This window comes from Pristis pectinata, chromosome 6 (assembly GCF_009764475.1).
Source record: "Pristis pectinata isolate sPriPec2 chromosome 6, sPriPec2.1.pri, whole genome shotgun sequence".
Classification (NCBI taxonomy): domain Eukaryota; kingdom Metazoa; phylum Chordata; class Chondrichthyes; order Rhinopristiformes; family Pristidae; genus Pristis; species Pristis pectinata.
The window spans coordinates 7,831,396-7,855,218 of record NC_067410.1 but is presented as its reverse complement, the minus strand read 5'-3'; the positions used below and the strand labels follow the sequence as shown (position 1 = coordinate 7,855,218).

Below are 23,823 nucleotides of genomic sequence, written 5' to 3'. Positions count from 1 at the left end.
TTCAACACCCTTGAATTAAAGGTTAACATTTAGCCTTCCCTATTAGCTACTGCAATTATTTTCTAGCTGAGTCCATTTTGTGCATGAGGATCCCCCCCCCCCTCCCATCCCCTTCTGCTGCAGTTTTTCACAATTTTCCCTCATTTAAATAATACTGCTCTTGCTCCTCTTTTCAAAACAAACTTGATATTTCCCCACATTATACTTGGTTCACTAACTTTTTACCCACTGTGAACTTTTGTTCAATGCGAACCTAAACTGTTTGGATCCTCCTCACAACTTGCTTACCTACCAATTTTTTTGTTCTAATTAATGAGATACAAACTGTTCACACTTCTCTGATGCTACCACGTTTAAAAGACATGGAGAGGTTCATGGATAGGAAAGGTTTAGAGGCATATGGGCCAAATGCAGGGAAATAGGACTAGCTCAGGTAGGCAACTTGGCTGGCATGGACAAATTGGGCCAAAAGACCTGTTTCCATGCTGTACAGCTCTATAACAATAGATCCTGACATTACTGGAAATGTCTACTACATTGATGACAGCAACAAGTAAGGATGCTGATGCCCCAACTTATTCAAGTTATCCTTGGTCTTTTAAAGTTACTGGCAACTATTCCCCCAACTGATCAATAATAACGTGGTTGATACAGGAAGTTTTTGTTACTTAGGTTAGAGATGGTTAATGAAATTGTTGTCATCTTATTCTAGTTAGTCATTTCAGCAGTATTTCTGGTGCCCAATACTCTAATCAATCTGATACATCATTGGGCTGGTTGTTAGAAGAACTAGGTACAAGTTTGGTTAATGCAAATTAGTAACACTGCTGGTAACAGACAAGATACCAACCTCACTGCTCTGGTTAATCCGGGAAACGTTTAACTAGTCTAGGTACGGTTAACTAGTCATGTTTCTGGTGCCTTACCTTATTCCAGTTAATCCAGGGCAGTAATCTTGCAGACGATCTCTCTTAATGCTAGTTATAACTAGTACTGGTGACTATGCTCTAGTTAATAACGACCAGGGATTTTCTTCCCCGGTAAACACTGGAAAGCTTTGCTGCGCTGGTTGGTGATCCTGTCCAATGTCGGTTACTGGTAACCAGCCCCGTCCCTTCCTCAGGGAGACGGGCCCTGGACGGCCGCACTTACCCAGCTCGGTGGTCCTCTGGCCGGGACACGGACACGGACCCCACTCCCCCTCGGGCCGGGACACGGACGCGAACCCCGCTCCCCCTCGGGCCGGGACGCGGACCCCGCTCCCCCTCGGGCCGGGACACGGACGCGGACCCCGCTCCCCCTCGGGCCGGGACACGGACCCCGCTCCCCCTCGGGCCGGGACACGGACACGGACCCCGCTCCCCCTCGGGCCGGGACGCGGACCCCGCTCCCCCTCGGGCCGGGACACGGACCCCGCTCCCCCTCGGGCCGGGACACGGACACGGACCCCGCTCCCCCTCGGGCCGGGACACGGACACGGACCCCGCTCCCCCTCGGGCCGGGACGCGGACCCCGCTCCCCCTCGGGCCGGGACGCGGACCCCGCTCCCCCTCGGGCCGGGACACGGACACGGACCCCGCTCCCCCTCGGGCCGGGACGCGGACCCCGCTCCCCCTCGGGCCGGGACGCGGACCCCGCTCCCCCTCGGGCCGGGACGCGGACCCCGCTCCCCCTCGGGCCGGGACACGGACACGGACCCCGCTCCCCCTCGGGCCGGGACGCGGACCCCGCTCCCCCTCGGGCCGGGACACGGACACGGACGCCGCTCCCCCTCGGGCCGGGACACGGACACGGACGCCGCTCCCCCTCGGGCCGGGACACGGACACGGACACGGACGCCGCTCCTCCCGCTCCCGCGGCCGCCGTGGAAACGCAGCGCGAGCGGAACTCACCAGCTCCCGTCACTTCCGGGGACCGCCGGCCGGAAGTCGCGTCGGCGCCCTCGCGCCCGCGAGGCCCGGGTCCGTGCGCGCGGCCCCGGCTCCCGCCAGGCTCGTGCGCGCGGCCGAGTCGCGCTATTGCGGAGTAGGTCGGGGCGAAGGATGAGCTGGTTCCATTCTATCTGGCTGGGAAGTGGGCCGAGTGTCCTGTGGGGATCTTCAGCAGGTGAGGCAAATGGAGCGTGACAGGATGGGGTAGGATGGGTGGACGGGTGGGTGGGTGGCTGGGTGGACGGGTGGCTGGGTGGATGGACGGGTGGCTGGGTGGATGGACGGGTGGCTGGGTGGACGGGTGGGTGGACGGGTGGCTGGGTGGATGGACGGGTGGCTGGGTGGATGGACGGGTGGCTGGGTGGACGGGTGGGTGGGTGGATGGATGGGTGGACGGGTGGGTGGATGGATGGGTGGACGGGTGGGTGGGTGGATTGGTGGGTGGATGGATGGGTGGGTGGACGGGTGGCTGGGTGGATGGGTGGGTGGACGGGTGGCTGGGTGGATGGGTGGGTGGGTGGATGGATGGATGGCTGGGTGGACGGGTGGCTGGGTGGATGGACGGGTGGCTGGGTGGATGGACGGGTGGCTGGGTGGATGGACGGGTGGACGGGTGGCTGGGTGGATGGACGGGTGGACGGGTGGCTGGGTGGATGGACGGGTGGACGGGTGGCTGGGTGGATGGACGGGTGGCTGGGTGGATGGACGGGTGGACGGGTGGGTGGGTGGATTGGTGGGTGGATGGATGGGTGGACGGGTGGCTGGACGGGTGGCTGGACGGGTGGCTGGGTGGATGGGTGGGTGGGTGGGTGGATTGGTGGGTGGATGGATGGGTGGGTGGACGGGTGGCTGGGTGGATGGGTGGGTGGACGGGTGGCTGGGTGGATGGACGGGTGGCTGGGTGGACAGGGTGGGTGGATGGATGGATGGCTGGGTGGACGGGTGGGTGGATAGGTGGATGGATGGATGGATGGATGGGTGGACGGGTGGGTGGATGGGTGGACGGGTGGGTGGACGGGTGGCTGGGTGGATGGGTGGGTGGACGGGTGGGGTGGATTGGTGGGTGGGTGGACGGGTGGCTGGGTGGGTGGACGGGTGGCTGGGTGGATGGACGGGTGGCTGGGTGGACGGGTGGGTGGATAGGTGGATGGATGGATGGATGGGTGGACGGGTGGGGTGGATTGGTGGGTGGGTGGATGGATGGACGGGTGGACGGGTGGGGTGGATTGGTGGGTGGGTGGATTGGTGGCTGGGTGGATGGACGGGTGGCTGGGTGGACGGGTGGGTGGATAGGTGGATGGATGGATGGATGGATGGGTGGACGGGTGGGGTGGATTGGTGGGTGGGTGGATGGATGGACGGGTGGACGGGTGGGTGGGTGGATTGGTGGGTGGGTGGATGGGTGGCTGGGTGGATGGACGGGTGGCTGGGTGGGTGGATGGGTGGACGGGTGGATGGATGGATGGATGGATGGATGGGTGGACGGGTGGGTGGGTGGATGGATGGATGGATGGGTGGGTGGGTGGGTGGACGGGTGGCTGGGTGGATGGGTGGGTGGACAGGTGGCTGGGTGGATGGACGGGTGGCTGGGTGGCTGGGTGGATGGACGGGTGGGTGGGTGGACGGATGGATGGATGGATGGGTGGACGGGTGGGTGGGTGGATGGATGGATGGATGGATGGGTGGACGGGTGGGTGGGTGGATGGGTGGGTGGACGGGTGGCTGGGTGGACGGGTGGGTGGGTGGATGGATGGGTGGACGGGTGGCTGGGTGGATGGGTGGGTGGACGGGTGGCTGGGTGGATGGACGGGTGGCTGGGTGGATGGACGGGTGGCTGGGTGGACGGGTGGGTGGGTGGATGGGTGGGTGGACGGGTGGCTGGGTGGATGGACGGGTGGCTGGGTGGATGGACGGGTGGCTGGGTGGACGGGTGGGTGGACGGGTGGCTGGGTGGATGGACGGGTGGCTGGGTGGATGGACGGGTGGCTGGGTGGACGGGTGGGTGGGTGGATGGATGGGTGGACGGGTGGCTGGGTGGATGGGTGGGTGGACGGGTGGCTGGGTGGATGGACGGGTGGCTGGGTGGATGGACGGGTGGCTGGGTGGACGGGTGGGTGGGTGGATGGATGGATGGATGGATGGATGGGTGGACGGGTGGGTGGGTGGGTGGATTGGTGGGTGGGTGGGTGGGTGGATTGGTGGCTGGGTGGGTGGACGGGTGGCTGGGTGGACGGGTGGGTGGATAGGTGGATGGATGGATGGATGGGTGGACGGGTGGGTGGGTGGATTGGTGGGTGGGTGGATGGATGGATGGATGGACGGGTGGACGGGTGGGTGGGTGGATGGGTGGGTGGGTGGATGGGTGGCTGGGTGGATGGGTGGCTGGGTGGATGGACGGGTGGCTGGGTGGACGGGTGGGTGGATGGGTGGATGGGTGGACGGGTGGATGGGTGGACGGATGGGTGGGTGGATGGATGGGTGGGTGGATGGATGGACGGGTGGGTGGGTGGATTGGTGGGTGGGTGGATGGATGGATGGATGGATGGATGGGTGGACGGGTGGGTGGGTGGGTGGGTGGATTGGTGGGTGGGTGGGTGGATTGGTGGCTGGGTGGGTGGACGGGTGGCTGGGTGGACGGGTGGGTGGATAGGTGGATGGATGGATGGATGGGTGGACGGGTGGGTGGGTGGATTGGTGGGTGGGTGGATGGATGGATGGATGGACGGGTGGACGGGTGGGTGGGTGGATTGGTGGGTGGGTGGATGGGTGGCTGGGTGGATGGGTGGCTGGGTGGATGGACGGGTGGCTGGGTGGACGGGTGGGTGGATGGGTGGATGGGTGGACGGGTGGATGGGTGGACGGATGGGTGGGTGGATGGATGGGTGGGTGGATGGATGGACGGGTGGGTGGGTGGATTGGTGGGTGGGTGGATGGATGGACGGGTGGACGGGTGGGTGGGTGGATGGGTGGATGGGTGGCTGGGTGGATGGACGGGTGGACGGGTGGCTGGGTGGACGGGTGGGTGGGTGGATGGGTGGATGGATGGGTGGGTGGATGGATGGATGGATGGATGGATGGGTGGACGGGTGGGTGGGTGGGTGGATGGATGGATGGATGGACGGGTGGATGGATGGATGGATGGACGGGTGGACGGGTGGCTGGGTGGACAGGTGGGTGGGTGGATTGGTGGGAGGGTGGCTGGGTGGGTGGACGGGTGGCTGGGTGGACGGGTGGCTGGGTGGATGGATGGATGGATGGGTGGACGGGTGGGTGGGTGGATGGATGGATGGATGGATGGGTGGACGGGTGGGTGGGTGGATTGGTGGGTGGGTGGATGGATGGATGGGTGGGTGGATGGGTGGGTGGGTGGATGGATGGGTGGGTGAGGCGTGCACTCCTCCCACTACTTGCACATGGCATCTCCAAGCCACCGGACTGGAGTTCAATGCCTTCTCGGATGGTTCTCAGCAGCCTGAGTCAGCTATTCCTACAAGTCGATGAGGATCTTACCTGTTTTCAAGGAGGCTTTGAGGACATTCTGTGGATCGTCTGATGAAGATCGCGGCTTGCATGTCTTCATGAAACAAATGGAGGATGATGATGGATTTTGAAAACAGCCAAATTTGAGAAGGAGTCTCTATAATCCCTCTTGGGTAATGGAATGAAAGGCATTTGTGAGGTTCAAAGAGCTATGTACGTTGATTGCTGCTCGTACATTTTCCATCGATTTGCAATGAGGTGAAGACCATGTCCTTTGTTTCTCTTTGTGGATGGAATCTGAACCCCTGGGAGGAAATCTCCAACCCCAGGAAGGAGCAGGTTGAGGAGGTTTCTTGCGATGGCCTTCCCCGTGACAGCAGCAAAACCCCATCAGTAGTTACTACAATGGGACGTCCTTTTTGAAGATAGTCACAATTACATTGTCTCTGGCATACCCTCCTTCACACATATGAGAAAGGTAACATTGTGAATTCACAGCTAAAGTTTTCCTTCACCATGCATAACAACTTAAAACAGGAATTTTGCCAGCTTGGTAATTGGTTTATTATAGTCACATGTACTGAGGTACAGTGAAAAACTTTGCATGTCATCCACACAGATTATTTCACCACATCACTACATTGAGATCGTATATCAAGACAGTACAAGGGAAAAGCAATAACAGAATGCAGAATAAAGTGTTACAGTTACAGAGAAAGTGCAGTGCAGGCAGACAATAAGGTGCAAGAGCCATGACGAGGGAGATGTGAAGTCGACAGTCCATCTTATCATAGAGTTATACAACATGGAAACAAGCCCTTCGGCCCAACTTGTCCATGCTGACCAAGATGCCTATCTGAGCTAGTCCCATTTGCCTGTGTTTGGCCCATAGCTCTCTAAACCTTTTCTATCCATGTACCTGTCAAAATGTCTTTTAACTGCTGTAATTGTACCCGCCTCTACCACTTCCCCTCGTTGCTTGTTCCATATACCCACCATCCTCAGTGTGAAAGAGTTCTCCTCGTGTCCCTCTCACCTTAAATCTATGCTCCCTAGTTTCCAGTTTTGGGAAAAAGATGGTGACCGTTCACCTTTTCCATGCCCCTCATGGTTTAATAAACCTCTGAAAAGTCACCCCTCAGCCTCCTATGCTCCAAGGAAAAAAGCTCCAGCCTATCCAATCTCTCCTTATAACTCACGCCTTCCAATCCCAGTGACATTCTTGAGAAGTCCATATACAAGAGGTTTGTTTGATAGTCTTGTAACAGCAAGATAGAAGGTGTCCTTGAGCCTGGTGGTATCTGCTTTCAGGCTTTTGTATCTTCCGCTCAATGGGAGGGGGAGAAAAGAGAATACCCGGGGTGGGAGGGGGCTTTGATGGCTGCTTTACCGAGGCAGTGGGAAGTGTAGGTAAAGTCCATGGAGTTAAGCAATACACAAAGTGCTGGAGGAACTCAGCAGGTCAGGCAGCATCTGTGGAGGGAAATGGACAGTCGACATTTTGAGACCCTGCATCAGGACTGGAAAGAAAGAGAGGAGATAGCCAGTATGAAAAGGTGGGGGGGGGGGGGGGGAAGGCGTGGAGCAAGAGCTGGCGAATGATAGGTGGATGTAGGTGAGGGGGAGAGTGGGAATGATGTAAGAAGCTGGGAGGTGATAGGTGGAAGTGACAAAGGGCTGAAGAAGATTGAATCTGATAGGAGAGGACAGTGACCATGGAATAAAGGGAGGGATTTGAGGAGGGGAACAGGAGGGAGGAATGTGTGGGTGATGGGCCGATCAAGAGGGTGGGGTGGGGAGAGAGAAGGGGTGATGGGGCCGGTGGGGGGGGGTGCAGAAGAAGGGGACACGAGATTCTGCAGATGCTGGAATCTGGAGCAACGGACACAAAGTGCTGGAGGAACTCAGCAGGGGAGACTTTTTTTTGTGATGCGCTGAGCTGTGTCCACAACTCTCTGCCGTTTCTTGCGGACTTGGGCAGATCAGTTACCATAGCAAGCTGTGATGCATCCATTTAGGATGCTTTCTATGGTGCATCTATAAAAATTGGTGAGGGTCAATGGGAACATGCCGAATTTCAGGCAACTGATGGATGGTGTTTGCAACCTCTTCCCAGCTTTGAAACACCAAGGCTGTTGCAGTTGGAATGCACTGGAATGGAGCTGAGGTCACTCCTGTCAAAGATGGTCTTGGTTGAGGAGATCTTCAGTCCTTCCAGTTGACGGTAACTACCTCATTGTCATTGATCAGCTCTCCTCCTGCAGCCCAGTGTTATGACAAAGCAATGCAAACCCAGTCACACTGCAAAGCAGCACGTATGTAGTCCAATCTCACTCCAGTACAAAATACACAGCCCAGTCTCATTCCGGAGCAATGTATGTGCCAGTGTGATACATGTAATCCAGTGCCACTCCAATGCAGTGCAAACCCAGCCTCGCTCCAGAGCAATGTTGTTCCAGAGCAAATCCTACAGCCCCTGTCACTCCAGAGGAACATATGCATCCCTGTCATAGTCTGTCAATGCATGTGTAACAGATAACTGGGAATGCAAGGGTTAATGATGTGCAGCTATTCTTCCCATGCTGTGATATTGCCTCAACCATGGGGTGACTAGTTATGGCTATAAAAATGTCCAGGTGTGGGTGAGAAAGAAAGAAGTTTTTTCAGACATATCTTGTTTTGTTAAAAGCTTGCTGTAAGCTTCTGCCTTAGTAAGTGCAACTTCCCACAAAGTGGGTATAAAAGTAGGGACACTGACCGATAAATCTCCGAGTGGGGATCAGTACAGAGCTCGGGTTACACTGTATCCCTCGCTCCCGCTAGCGTTAAACTAATAAAGCATTGATCGTATGTTTTTTGGTTCTGCTGTTGTTTGATTTATTACAGTGCAGGTCGACTTTCACACATGATCCCAATGGCAGTCCAATGCAATGCATTCCCTCTCATTCCAGAGCAATGCATTTAGCCCAGTGTTGCTCCAGGTCAAATCATGCAGCCCTCTATCACCACAGAGCAATGTATGATGCCCAGTTGCTTTTGGAAATGCAGCCTAAGTCTTGATCCAAGCCAATATGTGCAGCACACTGTCTCTCTAGACCATCATACATGGCGCAGTTACACTTCAGACAATGCATGCACCACCATATTCCTAGAGTGGTCAGTGGAGTCTCCAGACCAATGTCACAAACACTGGTGTCCACCTAAAGTTAGAAATTCAGTCCTGAACACTAAGCAGTCCCATATACCGTACTGCAATGTGTGCACCCAGTGTCAGCCTGGGTAATCCATGATTCCCAGTGTCAAAAAGATGCTGTGCATAAATCGTCCTGAAGTAATCCTTGCACTACAATCTCAACCCAGGTCAATGCATGGTGCCCTATAACAACAGCCCTACAAGTCATAGAGGGAGACAGCATGGAAACAGGCTCTTCAGTCCACTGAGTTCCTGCTGATCATCAACCACCCATTTATGCTAATCCTGCATTAATCAAACATTTTATTCCCCCCCCCCGATTCTACCAGTGTAGCGGTTAGCGTAATGCTATTACAGCGCCAGTGACCCAGGTTCAAGTCCGGCTGCTGTCTGTAAGGAGTTTGTACGTTCTCCCCATATGTCCGTGTGGGTTTCCTCCAGGTGCTCTGGTTTCCTCCCACATTCCAAAGACGTACGGGTTAGGAAGTTGTGGGCATGCTATGTTGGCGCCGGAAGTGTGGTGACACTTGCAGGCTGCCCCCAGAACACTCTATGCAAAAGATGCATTTCAGTGTGTGTTTTGATGTACATGTGAGTAATAAAGATATCTTATACAAGTGGAATTTACACTGGCCAATTAACCTACCAATCCGCACATCTATGGGATGTGGGAGGAAACCGGAGCACCTGGAGGAAACCCACGCAGACACAGGGAGAACATACAAACTCCACACAGACAGCACCAGAGGTCAGGACTGAACCCAGGTCTCTGGAGCTGTGAGGCAGCGGGTCTACTCTCTGTACCACTGTGCTGCCCGTCTATTTGAGTCTCAGGCTGTGACAATACGTGTAGAAAGTCATAGAGGCAAAGAGCTATATGGCACAGGAAACAGACCCTTCGGCCCAACTAGTCCATGCCAACCTAAATTCCCACCTAAGCTAGTCCCACCTGCCTATGTTTGGCCCACATCCCTCAAAGCAGTTCCTGTCCATGTACTTGACCAAGTTCTTTTCAAGGGACATAAAAAGAACCATTGTGACGCCTGCATCGACTTAGACTGTGATTGGGCTGCACATGAAAGCCTGCAGTTACCCTGGAATGATGAAAAGAGGAGCCTGTCGGTTCAGAGTGATGGATGTACATCAGGATCTGCCTGTGTTGATGCAATCAGCCACAATATGGGCTTCGATTGATGCATTGAGTTCAGTGGCAGCCCAGAGTGGTACATTTAGCCCGGTCTCTCCACAGAAGGTTCTTTGCCATCCTACATAAGATATAGGAGCAAAATTAGGCCATTTGGTCTATTGAGTCTTTTCCACCATTCAATCGTGTCTGATTTTTTTTCAACCCCATTCATCCGCTTTCTCCTCAAAACCCTTAACCCTTTTACCAATTAAGAACCTATCAATCTCTGCTTTAAGTATCCCCAATGACTGCATTAATGCAGTCATCTCCACGTCAGGTGGGAGGGAAGCTTTCAATCTGATTGCGTTGCACGCATTGCTTCGGATGGAGACTTAGGCCGCATCTTCTGAAACAACCAGGCATCACATAATGATTTGGGATTATACAGGGCTGCATGATTAGACCTGGAGCAACATTGGGCTTACATGCATTGCTCTGGAATGAGAGGGAATGCATTGCACTGGACTGCCATTGGGATGCATCCATGGACGTAGACCATGACTAGGCTGCACTATGTGTCAGCTCAGAACAATGCACACCGTCCAGAGACAGTAAAGCAATGCATGCAGCCTCTTGCTAGCAATGCATGAGTGTCAGCTGCAAGGTACAGGAGCCTGAAGACCCACACTCAGTGATTCAGGAACAGCTTCTTCCCCTCCGCCATCAGATTTCTGAACGGTCCTTGAACACATGAACACTACCTCATTGTTCCTTTTTTTGCACTATCTATTTATTTTGTAGTTTCTAGTAATTTTACGCCTTTGCACTGTACTGTTGCTGCAAAACAACAAATTTCATGACATATAAGTCAGTGATAATAAACCTGATTCTGATTCTTCCTTGTTTCCCTGTCCACAGGATCTTCCTCACCAAGGCAGGAGATGGAACTACCACCCCCTCCGCATCCAAAGCCCACAACTCCTTCCAGCTAACACACCGACTTACTTGTAATTTCTCCCACTGAGTGTACATTACTTCTGCCGACAGTAGAGGAGAGACCACATGCTTATTGTGGGATTGCTTTGTGTGGCCCAGCCTTCTGGTCACCTGCCACTACAGTTCTGTGCCCCACTCTCGCTCTGTCTCTTTCTCTTCAGCCTCCTCTGCTGTTCAGTGAAGTTCCCCAGAAGCTGAATGTTGGATTAAGGCAATTTACAGCCTCCAGACTCAGTTGTTTCAGACCATGACCATGTTCATGGACAGCAGTGGTTTCTGATGGATTTGTTGTTACTATTTAAAACCTCTCTGTGTAGCAGTTAGCGTAACACTTTACAGCACCAGTGATCCGGGTTCAATTCCGGCCGCTGTCTGTAAGGAGTTTGTATGTCCTCCCCGTGTCTGCATGGGTTTCCTCCAGGTGCTCCGGTTTCCTCCCATATTCCAAAGACATACAGGTTAGGAAGTTGTGGGCATGCTATGTTGGCGCCAGAAGCGTAGCGACACTTGCGGGCTGTCCCCAGAACACTCTACGCAAAAGATGCATTTCATTGTGTGTTTTGATGTACATGTGACTAATAAAGAAATCTTATCTTGCTTCTTGTGCCTCATTCACGTGCCTTGATTATTCAATCTCTCCTGCCTTCCACTCAATCCAGATTGCCCTTTTGTTTATCCTTCCCCTCATCTCTTCCTGCTCTCTCTGTAATACAAGTACACAAGAAGTGGGAGTGGGCCACTTGTCCCACCTTTCAACGTGATCACAGCCGATCTCCACTGGCCTCAACTCCTCTTCTGAGCCATTTCTCCCTACCCCTCTATTCCTCGATCTATCGAATATTTATCCACCTCCACCTTAAGTACTTCCAATGGTCCAGCTTCCAGCACCCACTGGGGCAGAGAATCACAGAGATTCATCATCCTCTGAAAGAAGTAATTTCTATGTCCCCCAGTTATCTTCTGGTACCCTCCCGGAGTTTAGCGAGTTATGAAAAACTTCAACCAATGGGACAACTATCTCTACAGCCACGTCCTTGAAATCCTTCGTGTGCAGTCCATTGGGTCCTGGAGACTTGTCCACCTATAATATTTCTCCAATACATTATCCCTTGTAATTTGGAATTTTGCATGTTTTACTATGTGATTTGAAATTAGCCTGTCTGATATTAGCTATGTCTTCCACAGCGAAGACTGATGCAAAATAATTTATTCAACATATCTCCATTCAATGGTGGGCCAAAGGGCCTGTTTTGTGCTGTATGGTTCTATGGTTTGTGCTGTATGGTAATTAGTAATTGATTTATTATTGTCATATGTACCGGGATACAGTGAAAAGCTTTTGTTTGCATGCCATCCAGACAGATCATTCCATACATAAATACATATATTGAAGTAGTACAAAAGAAAAAGAACAGTAAAAAATTCACAATATTGTTACAGTTACAGAGAAAGTGCAGTGCAGGCAGACGAATAAAGTGCAAGGGCCATGATGAGGTAGATTGAGAGATCAAGAGTTCATCTTTAGCGTACAGGAGGTCCATTCAAGAGTCTTATAACAGCAGGAAAGAAGCTGTCCTCGAGCCTGGTGGTACGTGTTCTCAAGCTTTTGTATCTTCTGCCTGATGGGAGGGGGGAGAAGAGAGAATAACCAGGTTTGGAGGGGTCTTTATTATGTTGGCTGCTTTCCGGAGGCAGCGGGAAGTGTAGACGGAGCCAGTGGACGGGAGGCTGGTTTGCAAGACGGACTGGGCTGCGTTCACAACTTTCTGCAACTTCTTGCCGTCTTGGTCAGAGCAGCTGCCATACCAAGCCATGATGCATCCGGAGAGGATGCTTTCTATGGCGCGTCTATAAAAATTGGTGAGGGTCATCGGGGACATGCTGAATTTCCTTATCCTTCTGAGGAAGTAGAGACGCTGGCGTGCTTTCTTTGCTGTAATATCACATGGCCAGACCAGGACAAAATGTCGATGATACCAATGTGATCACAACTGACCTGCTCTCGGCCTCGTCTGCACTTCTGTGCCAGTTCCCCGTAGCCCTCAATTCCTTCATCTTCCAAAAAACGATCTCCTTCCTCTTTAAACACCTCCAGTGTTCTCGTCTTCACAATCCTCCAGAGCAGAGAATTCCTTTCCCGGTAATTGTCAATGTAAAAGGTCAGTGTAACTGCACTGTGTAATGAACTGACCTGTACGATCGGTATGCGAGACAAGTTTTTCATTGTACCTTGGTACAAGTGACAATAATAAACCAATACCAATACCCAGGAGGACCACCATCCTTCACTCTGTAATGACTCAAGAAGATGGCTCAACTCAAGCTTCTCAAGAGGTAATCAGCTGTTATCAGCCTTCCCTCCATGGACTCTGTCTGTACCTCTTGTTGCCTTGGTGAAGCAGCCAGCATAATCAAAGACCCCACCCACCCGGGTCATTCTCTCTTCTCTCCTCTCCCATCAGGCTGAAGATACAGGAGCCCAAGGGCACGTACCACCAGGCTCAAGGACAGCTTCTATCCCACTGTGATAAGACTATTGAATGGTTCCCTTCTACAATGAGATGGACTCTGACCTCAAGATCTACCTTGTTGTGACCTTGCACCTTATGGCACTGCACTTTCTCTGTAGCTGTGACACTTTACTCTGTACTGTTATTGTTTTTACCTGTACTACATCAATGCACTCTGTACTAACTCAGTGTAACTGCACTGTGTAATGAATTGACCTGTACGATTGGTATGCAAGACAAGTTTTTCATTGTACCTTGGTACAAGTGACAATAATAAACCAATACCAAAACCAAATTGATTAAAATTTCAAACTTTCCTTCATTCTGTTGGAAGTTTGTGATCCTGGAAGCCATTTCTATGTTGGCAGACTGGTTTTTATTTCACATGGCTCCAGGTGAGTCCAGAGTGTGGTAACTGTGGCAGTGCATGTGTGGATGCCCTTGTGTAATATGGCACAGGAAACTTTGGGAAGCTAAGAGAGAAATAAAAGGTGCTAATTTTAAAAATTTAAAAGCAGGTCAGGCAGCATCTGTGGAGGGAAACGGACAATCGACGTTTCAGGTCGGGACCCTCCATCTGGATCCGAAATATTGACTGTCCATTTCCCTCCAGAGATGCTGCTCGATCCACTGAGTTCCTCCAGCAGCTCGTGTGTTGCTCCAGATTCCAACATCTACCATCTCTTGTATCTCCATGGGTCAGCCACTATACTAAAAAAAAGTCTCAGTGGAACACAGCAGATTAAGGGGTCAGTCCCAGAAGTAACCGAAAATGAGAATTAAAGAATTGCTGGCGATCTGGGATGAAAACAGAAACTGCTCTGAATACTTGGCAGGTCAAGAAACATCTGTGTTAAGGAGTTTCCCTTTCCTCAGAGACTGCCTGATTCGCTGAGTGTGTCTGGTGTTTTCTGCTTTCATTCTCAATCTGCCCACGAGCAGATTCATGGCCAGAGTCACAAAACCTGTCCCCATCAACATCACCCAGTGCTAAATGCCCTGGAAAGATCTGGAGGGTGTTGTTTCCTTGCCTGATCTGTTTTAATGGGGGAAATGTCTAATTCTTTTTGACATCATGGGGTTTAATGGGGGATCTGTTTTAATCTGAGGGAAGTTGTTGTACAGGGAATGACCTTCGAATCTGGACAAATGGGATCTGGAGCTCAGGGGCAGGTTAAACCTGAGAGGACTGGAGGTTTCCAACTTGCTGCAGTCTGTGTCTGCATTTTTTGCAGCTGTTGGTCTCTCCCGTCTTCACCAGAGCCTCGTTTTCTGATGGGATTCAAAGTTTAAGATATCTTTATTAGTCACATGTACATCGAAACACACAGTGAAATGCATCTTTTGCGTAGAGTGTTCTGGGGGCCAGCCCGCAAGTGTCACCACGCTTCCGGCGCCACCGTAGCATGCCCACAACTTCCTAACCCATACGTCTTTGGAATGTGGGAGGAAACCGGAGCACCCGGAGGAAACCCATGCAGTCACAGGGAGAATGTACAAGCTCCTTACAGACAGCGGCCGGAATTGAACCTGGGTCACTGACACTGTAATAGTGTTACACTAACCGCTACACTACCACGCCTGCCCTATGACAGGCCTTTCAAGGATACCAGAGGAGATGGGGGAGGGGCATCTCACCCACCCCTCCACCGCCCACACATCACCCCTGCCCAGTCTCTGCGATGACGAGGGAAGGTAGGACCTGGGGGAGAACTGCTCTCGAGCAGCACAAGAGATGCAAAGCTAAGTGCATCATTCTGCTTGCTTGCTTTCGAAAGTCGGCGGCTGTGGCATATAGCCGGCGTGGTACATTACCACCCATAAATACACATTCAGCACAGGTGCTATCCAATGCAGCTCTGTCTGCACTTTGAAAGGAACCGTGGAACCTTAACACAGCACCGTCCACTGGAGAGATGTCCTACATAACAAAAATGACACTGCTTAAATGCTTCAAGCAAAGCTGCAAAAAAAGGTACTGCAGATGCTGAAAACCTGAAATAAAAAAAACAGAAAAGACTCAGCAGGTCAGGCAGCTTCTGTGGAGAGAGAAACAGAGTAACACCTCAGGTTGATAACTACAGAACTCTGAATCTAATTAGTTGCTTGTAAACCCACTGAGAATCTTATATCCTTACCCATTCTGGCTTCTATGTGACTCCAGACCCACCAATGTGATTGACTCTTACCTGACTCCTCAATTTGGTGCAAGTAGGGATGGATATTAAATGCTGGCAATGCTGGGGATGCCCATGTCCCATGAGAAAATAAATTTAAGTATGCCTTGGTTTAGCTTGAGATGATGAAAAGTGCCGTATAAACAACATTAGATTTTTCTTTACTTTCTCCCTCTTCTTTTTGGATGTCTCATGAAAATTAAACAGCAAGACTCTGGATAAACAACACTTTGATCACTCAGCAAAAAACGAGCTGCTGGAGGAGCTACTGTCTACTATACCACCAATCTTCATGTCATCTGCAAAATTATCAACCTAGTATAACGGTTAGCATAATGCTATTACAGCGCCAGCGACCCGGGTTCAATTCCGGCTGCTGTCTGTAAGGAGTTTGTACGTTCTCCCCGTGTCTGCGTGGGCTTCCTCCAGGTGCTCCGGTTTCCTCCCACATTCCAAAGACGTACGGGTTAGGAAGTTGTGGGCATGCTACGTTGGTGCCGGAAGTGTGACGACATTTGCGGGCTGTCCCCAGAACACTACGCAAAAAGATGTATTTCACTGTGTGTTTCGATGTACATGTGACTAATAAAGATATCTTGTCTTATCTCATAGAAACTTTAGCATGGATGTCCAGTCCTTATACACTTCCATTCCCCATCAGGAAGGTCTTTGGGCTCTTTCTTTCTTTCTAGAAATGTTCTAATGCAGAAATCCATACTCCCGTTTGGCCCATCGAGTCTATGCCAGCTCTCAGAGAAATCCCATTCCCACATCAATCTTCCCTTTAACCTATTCTCCTCACATTCCCATTGACTCCCCTAAGACAGCAGCCCAGCAAAGCATCTGGAAAGTGCTGGAGGAACTCAGCGGGTCAGGCAGCATCTGTAGAGGGAAATGGACAGTCGACATTTCGGGTCGAGTCAGTCCAGGAGGGTCTCAGCCTGAAGGGTTCTTGATTGGCCAGGGGTTAAGGATTACAGGGAGAAGGTAGAAGAATGGGGATTAAAACAAAAACAGCCGTGATTGAATAATGGAGCAGACTCGATGGGCCAAATGGCCCAATTCTGCTCCTATATTTTATGAAACGCCAACTATCCACTTCCCCCCCACAGATGCTGCCTGACCCGCTGAGTGCCTCCGGCAGCTTGCTCTTTGCTCCAGATTCCAGCGTGTGCAGTCTCTTGCGTCTCCATTTTACAGCTCCACTGTGGTCTCTTCAAGGTACACCCATGTTGAAGAGGTTTTCCTCCTCTCTTCAACGGGAGTTCTGTGAGACCCTCTCTCTCACTGCTCCCCCTGTGTGATTTCTGCTGCTCTTCTTCTCCCTAGTCCAGACGATGGGCCCTGACCCAAAACATCGACTGTCCATCTCTCCCCACGGACGTTGCCCAACCCGCTGAGTTCCTCCAGCACTCATTTTGTTGCTCCAGATTCCAGCATCTGCCGTCTCTCCATTGAAGTCATTTTAAGCAGACACAGCTGGGTATGCTGTCGAGATACCGGCTTCCAACAGCTGTGTTCCCTACCCAGTGACTCCCGGTGCCAGAGCCATTTCAATGCAACTTAGTTACGTGCCTGTTATACCAAAGCTCAGTGACGCACGGAACCAATGCAACATTCCATTGGAGTCAAACCAGGGCAGTGAATTCCACTGACCTCTGTGCAATCCTCTGAGTACAGCAGCCTGCCAAGAGTCAGGCTGCAACAGCAGACTCAATTAGCCAGGGCAACGCTGGTCTCCAGTCTAAAGTAATGTAATCCTTCAGACAGGACCAGTCAACGGAGTGTGACTGATGTCACGCAATGTAGTTGTACAAAAAGGCAGCAGTTATATTGGGTTCGCTCAGAGCTTGGCTTGGGTTAATGTGAGTTGACCATTGGGTACAATCATCGTACTAGTACTGGGACTGAGCTACAGTTCTGAAAATCTTGACTAGAATTAGAATGCTTTTATCTGATGGCAGGACCTCCAAATGTCAACGTAGCACCAAAACGTACTATCATCAGATTAGTTTAAACCTTAAAATTGCTCATATAAGTTTGCTGTTTATGTTAAAGACCTCCAAACATTGTTCTAATTAGAATGTGTTGTCCAGCCAAACCTCTGAATGGCCACGGAAGAGTGGCTGAGCACAACCAGCCTATCATCAGCCCAGCACTCGAGCCAATGGTGCTTTCATATCGCTGGTTGCATTTAGGATTTGCTCTCCTCTGGGTTTGGAGTCGAAGGCAAGGAAACAGGCCCTTTGGCCCACTAAGTCCATGCTGACCATCAATCACCCATTTACACTAACCCTACATTAATCCCACATTATGGACTCTGACCTCATGATCTACCTTGTTGTGACCTTGCACCTTATTGCACTGCACTTTCTCTGTAGCTGTGACACTTTACTCTGTACTGTTATTGTTTTTACCTGTACTACCTCAATGCACTCTGTACTAACCCAATGTAACTGCACTGTGTAATGAATTGACCTGTACGATCGGTATGCAAGACAAGTTTTTCACTGTACCTCGGTACAAGTGACAATAATAAACCAATACCAATACCAACTCCATCCAGATTCTACGACCTGGGGCAAACTCACACAGTTACAGGCAGAACATGCAAACTCCACACAGACAGCACCAGAGGTCAGGACTGAACTCTGTGAGACAATGATTCCAATTAATGTAGATTAATTAGCTGCACCAACGTGTTGGCCAGTAATCTCCAGGGATGATGGGCGGCACAACGGGGAGTGCTGCTGCCTCACAGTTCCAGCAACCCAACTTCGATCCTGACCTCTGGGGTCGTCTGTGCGGAGTGTGCACGTTGTCCCCATGACTGTGTGTTTCCTCCGGATGCTCTGGTTTCCTCTTTGATGACTGATTAATTCCGAAGACTGTTTCCTCTTCTGAAGACTGATTAATCCGCTTCCGAAGCAGATTAATTAGCTGCTGCAAATTACACCGAGTGCAGGAGAATGTTAGGAGAAAGATGGTGGAGTTGATGGGCATGTGAGAGAGAATTGGTTATTGGGAAGGAAATGAGGGAAGGGATTGCTCTGAGAGACAGCAGAAACCAGATGGACTGAATGGCCTTCCTATATCCTAAGAAATATATGAAAATTAATCTCCTAGACAATGCTAACAGAGAAACTACAGTGTTGTTATTGGTAATTGTTTTGTTATTGTCACGCATACCAAGATAGTGAAAAGCTTTTGTTTGCATGCCATGCAGACAGATCATTCCACACATAAGTACATTGAGTTCCGACAAAAGGGAAACAAAGAATGCAGAATATAGTGTTACAGAGAAATTGCAGTGCAGGTAGACAAATAAAAGTGCAGGGCCATGATAACGTAGATCAAGAAATCAAACGTTTATCTTTAATGTATAAGAGGTTCATTCAAGAGTCTTATAAACAGTGGGATAGAAGCTGTCTTTGAGCCTGCTGGTACGTATTCTCAAGCTTTTGTATCTTCTGCCCGATGGGAGAGGGGAGAAGGGAGAATGACTGGGGCGCGAGGGGTCTTTGATTATATTGGCTGCTTTCCCGAGGTATAAATTCATCTTTCATCACCAGTCCTAAATGAGAGCCAAAACATCTCAACAATTGGCTTCAGTGACTCCAGAGGAAACCAGCGTCGGAAGGGAAGTACAAGATGTTTCCACGCCTGTTTAGCTCTAGTGCTGTGTTGTTCTATTTTAATTTTTTTGGAAAAGTTTAGGGCATTGGTTTCAAAAATATCAGAGATGGAGCTGGAACAACAGCGTACAGCAGTGTTGGGTTTTAGTAGTGATTCTCTTCTACCTCCTTCCAACTTTGGGTACTGGACCAGTTGCTCAGAAAGTGGGCTGCTCTACACTGGAGGAACCGACTATTGACTGAGCGAGCATTTTGCGGAGCACCTCCCTTCAGTCCACAAGGGTGACCTTGAGCTTCCAGTCCCATCATTTTAATCCTCCATCTCACTCCCACTCCAAGCTTTCAGTGCTTGGCCTCCTGCACTGTTCCATGAACCCAGATTGAGCTAACCTCTCCCCATAGACAGAGATAGAGAGGAAAGGAAAGAGTCAAAGTTGGCCTTGTGAAGGTAAGACTAGGTTAGGAATTGGCAATAAAAGCAAAGCAGTTGATTCAGTCACATGCTTAGTGTTCTGCATTCAGTGCTCACGATACGTCACAGTCATACAGCACAGAAACAGGACCTTCAGCTCACCAGATTCATGCTAATCATCAAGAACCTAGATGCATTCCTATCCGGATGCATCACGGCTTGGTGTGGCAACTGCTCTGCCCGGGACCGCAAGAAACTGCAGAGAATTGTGGACACTGCCCAGCGCATCATGGAAACCAGCCTCCCCTCCATGGTCTATACTTCTCGCTGCCTCAGTAAAGCAGCCAGCATAATCAAAGACCCCTTCCACCCCAGACATTCTCTCTTTTCCCCTCTCCCATTGGACAGAAGATACAAAAACCTGAAAGCACGTACCACCAGGCTCAAGGACAGCTTCTATCCTGCAGTTATAAGACTATTGAATGGACCCCTTATATGATAAGATGGACTCTTGACCTCACAATCTACCTCATTATGACCTTGCACCTTATTGTCTGCCTGCACTGCACTTCCTCTGGAACTGTAACACTGTATTCTGCATTCTGTTATTGTTCTACCTCAATGCAGTTGTAATGAATTGATCTGTATGAATGGTATGCAAGACAAGTTTTTCACTGTACCTTGGTACATGTGACAATAATAAACCAATTTACCAATTTACCAAGAATCTTTCAATACTGCCTTTATTAATTGCCTTTACTAGCTGAGGCACTGAGTTCAAGAGTCGGGAAGTTATGTTGCAGCTTTATAAAGCTCTGGTTAGGTTGCATCTAGAGTATTGCATTCGATTCTGGTCACCCCATTATAAGAAGGATGTGGAGGCTTTGAAGAGGGTGCAGAAGAGATTTACCAGGATGCTGCCTGGATTAGAGGGTATGAGCTATAAGGAGAGATTGGACAAACTTGGGTTGTTTTCTCTGGAGCATCAGAGGCTGAGGGGAGACTTGATAGAAGTTTATACATTTGGGATCTGACTGGTACTGAACCACAGAAAACACAGGACCACTGAAAGTGCCCCCTGATTATCTTCCTCTGAGCAGGAGAACTGTTCTTTTGGTGGGACAGTTGTAGGAAATGGATCATGGGGGGGGGGGGGGGGGGGGGGGGGGAGGGGGTTCTGAGAACTGTCCGTAACCTGAAGTTTCTATAAATTGGAAAAGCTGTGAGCTGAGATCGAGGAAGTTGCACTGGTAGGTTAATTAGCTACAGATTAGCACAGATTGTAATTAATTTTAGATCTTAGTTAGAATTAATTAATTTGTATAGATCTGTTCTACAGATTCAAAATAGAATCAGAATCAGGTTTATTATCACTGACATACGTCATGAAATTTGTCGTTTTGCGGCAGCAGTATGGTGCAAGACATAAAAAAGTCCATGTATGCACAGGTGCAATGAAAAACTTACTTGCAGCAGCATCACAGGCACATAGCATCAGATACACAACATTCACTTGAAAAAACATAAATTAAGCACAAATTATACACAATTTTTACAAGTAAAACACAATTAGAGCAAAAAAAACCAAAGTCCATTTTAATGCAAAGTGGTCATAGTGTTGCCATATTGAGGTAGTGATTGGCTTTCTCAGCTAAGTCCCTGCCTACAGTTGATTTCTTTGGGTTACAGTGTTTCTTTGGGTTATATTGTGGTTGTGCACATTGGTTAAAGACAGAATGGTTGAAGGGAAGTAGCTGTTCCTGAACCTGGTGGTGTGGGACTTCAGGCTTCTGTACCTCCTGCCCGATGGTAACTGTGAGAAGATGGCATGGCCCAGATGGTGGAGATCTTTGATGATGGATGTTGAAACATGCTGGACCATGGGAGCAGCCGGCCCACAGAATGTCAGACTGGAGAGTTTCAACCTGTACCTCCTAAGTTCAGGAGTGGATAGAGAATAAACACTGACATTGCAAGTGAACATTTTAAAAAAAGGCTGTTTGGTACTTGGCTGTCCACCAGGCCACTAGTAACTTGGAGATGGACATACTGAACAGAGGGGCGAGGTGTGGATAAGAACATCTGGAATACATCTAAGCAGAGTTGGGAGTCATAACATAAATTCGGTTGGAAAGCATAACCATAGAACAATACAGCACAATACAGGCCCTTTGGCCCACCACGTTGTGCCGACCTTTAAACCACGCCTAAGACTATCTAACCCCTTCCTCCCACATATCCCTCTATTTTTTTTCTTTATAATATTTTTATTGAATCCATGAAAAAAATAGAGTACATGCATCAAGAAAGAGAATAAAAATACTACTGAATACGTTGTATTAAATCGTACTTAGATTACAATACTCTAAATTAATAATCACATATAGTAGTTAGTTAATCCCTCTATTTTAAATTCCTCCATATGCTTATTTAACAATCTCTTGAACTTAACGAACGTATCAGCCTCCACCACCGCCCCAGGCAGTGCATTCCATGCCCCGACCATTCCCTGGGTGAAAAACCTCCCTCTCACGTCTCCCTTGAACTTCCCACCCATTACCTTAAAGCCATGCCCTCTTGTATTGAGCATTGGTGCCCTGGGAAAGAGGCGCTGGCTGTCCACTCTATCTATTCCTCTTAATATTTTGTATACATCTATCATGTCTCCTCTCATTCTTCTTCTCTCCAATGAGTAAAGCCCCAGCTCCTTTAGTCTCTCCTCATAATCCATACTCTCTAATCCAGGCAGCATCCTGGTAAATCTCCTCTGCACCCTCTCCAACACCTCCACATCCTTCCTATAATGAGGCGACCAGAATTGGACACAGTACTCCAAGTGTGGTCTAACCAGAGTTTTGTAAAGCTGTATCATTACCTCGTGGCTCTTAAACTCGATCCCCCGACTTATGAAAGCTAACATCCCATAAGCTTTCTTAACTACCCTATCCACCTGTGAGGCAACTTTCAGTGATCTGTGGATATGAACCCCCAGATCCCTCTGCTCCTCCACACTACCCAGAATCCTGCCATTAACCTTGTACTCCACCTTGAAGTTAGTCCTTCCAAAGTGTACCACTTCACACTTCTCCGGATTGAACTCCATCTGCCACTTGTCAGCCCAGCTCTGCATCCTATCAATATCCCTCTGTAAGCTTCAATAGCCCTCCACACTATCCACAACACCGCCGATCTTTGTGCCGTTTGCAAACTCGCTAACCCAGCCTTCCACCCCTTCATCTAAGTCATTAATATCACAATAAGTAGAGGTCCCAGAACCGATCCCTATGGGACACCACTAGTCACAGCCCTCCAATCCGAATGCACTCCCTCCACCACAACCCTCTGCTTTCTACAGGCAAGCCAATTCTGAATCCACACGGCCAAGCCTCCCTGGATCCCTTGGCCTCTGACCTACTGAAGAAGCCTACCATATGGAACCTTATCAAACGCCTACCCGACATCTTCCTGACATTGTAACCCAAAGAAACCAACTGCTGGTAGGGACTTGGCTGAGAAAGCCCACAGGAGGTTCTTGCTATTTTTAAGACCATAAGACAAAGGAGCAGAAGTCGGCCATTCGGCCCATCGAGACTGCTCCGCCATTCTATCATGAGCTGATCCATTCTCCCATTTAGCCCCACTCCCCCACCTTCTCACCATAACCTTTGATGCCCTGGCTACTCAGATACCTATCAATCTCTGCCTTAAGTACACACAATGACTTTGCCTCCACAGCCGCCCGTGGCAACAAATTCCACAGATTCACCACTCTCTGCATAAGAAATTTCTCCGCATCTCTGTTCTGAATGGGCGCCCTTCAATCCTGAAGTCGTGCCCTCTTGTACTAGACTCCCCTACCATGGGAAACAACTTTGCCACATCTACCCTGTTTAGGCCTTTTAACATTCAAAATGTTTCTATGAGGTCCCCCCTCATTCTTCTGAACTCCAAGGAGTACAGCCCAAGAACCGTCAAACGTTCCCCAGCTCTGGTAATGCACATTGTGAAAGGTCAGAAAGGGTTAGGTCAGAATTTGCTTCCATCCACCTCCATAAAGAATCATACAGCACTGGACTGGCTTTTCAGTAGAGAGCTCCCTAGCTCTTTTCCTCTGACCCTTTCGAGTGTCTTATCCTGTTCAACATAGCTGATTAAGGGCCTCACTGCTGTGGACATTGGCCTGAGAGAGGACACGGAGATTAGTTCACACGTGGAGGATTTTGCAGATGCAGCATTGGTGATATTTTTCCAGTTCCTTAAGGTGTCTGCATTAGGTAGTCCCGGTTTCAGAAGCCTGGAGGACAGCTTGAATCACGATGGGCTACAAGTCGAGGAGTTTGGTGTAAGGTCTGAACTTCAAATG

General features: G+C 50.0%; 1 protein-coding gene and 1 long non-coding RNA gene across 4 annotated transcripts in view; one reads left to right on the top strand and one right to left on the bottom strand.

The window, feature by feature from the left end:
- The window catches only part of arih2 (ariadne homolog 2 (Drosophila)), a 68,671-nt gene extending 67,599 nt beyond the window's left edge, over nt 1-1,072 (bottom strand). The window contains exon 1 of one of the 3 annotated variants that reach the window (XM_052018244.1): nt 927-1,072. The gene's annotated coding sequence lies outside the window, so the exon portion shown is untranslated. The remainder of the gene's footprint in view (nt 1-926) is intronic. The other 2 variants (XM_052018242.1, XM_052018245.1) reach the window with 2 other exon arrangements.
- An 837-nt stretch (nt 1,073-1,909) lies between these two features.
- LOC127571622 (uncharacterized) lies at nt 1,910-11,323 on the top strand. Its single transcript, XR_007956495.1, has 3 exons — nt 1,910-2,106; nt 7,528-7,635; nt 10,649-11,323. It is a non-coding gene; the product is annotated as an uncharacterized LOC127571622 (long non-coding RNA).
- The last annotated feature ends 12,500 nt before the right edge of the window (nt 11,324-23,823 follow it).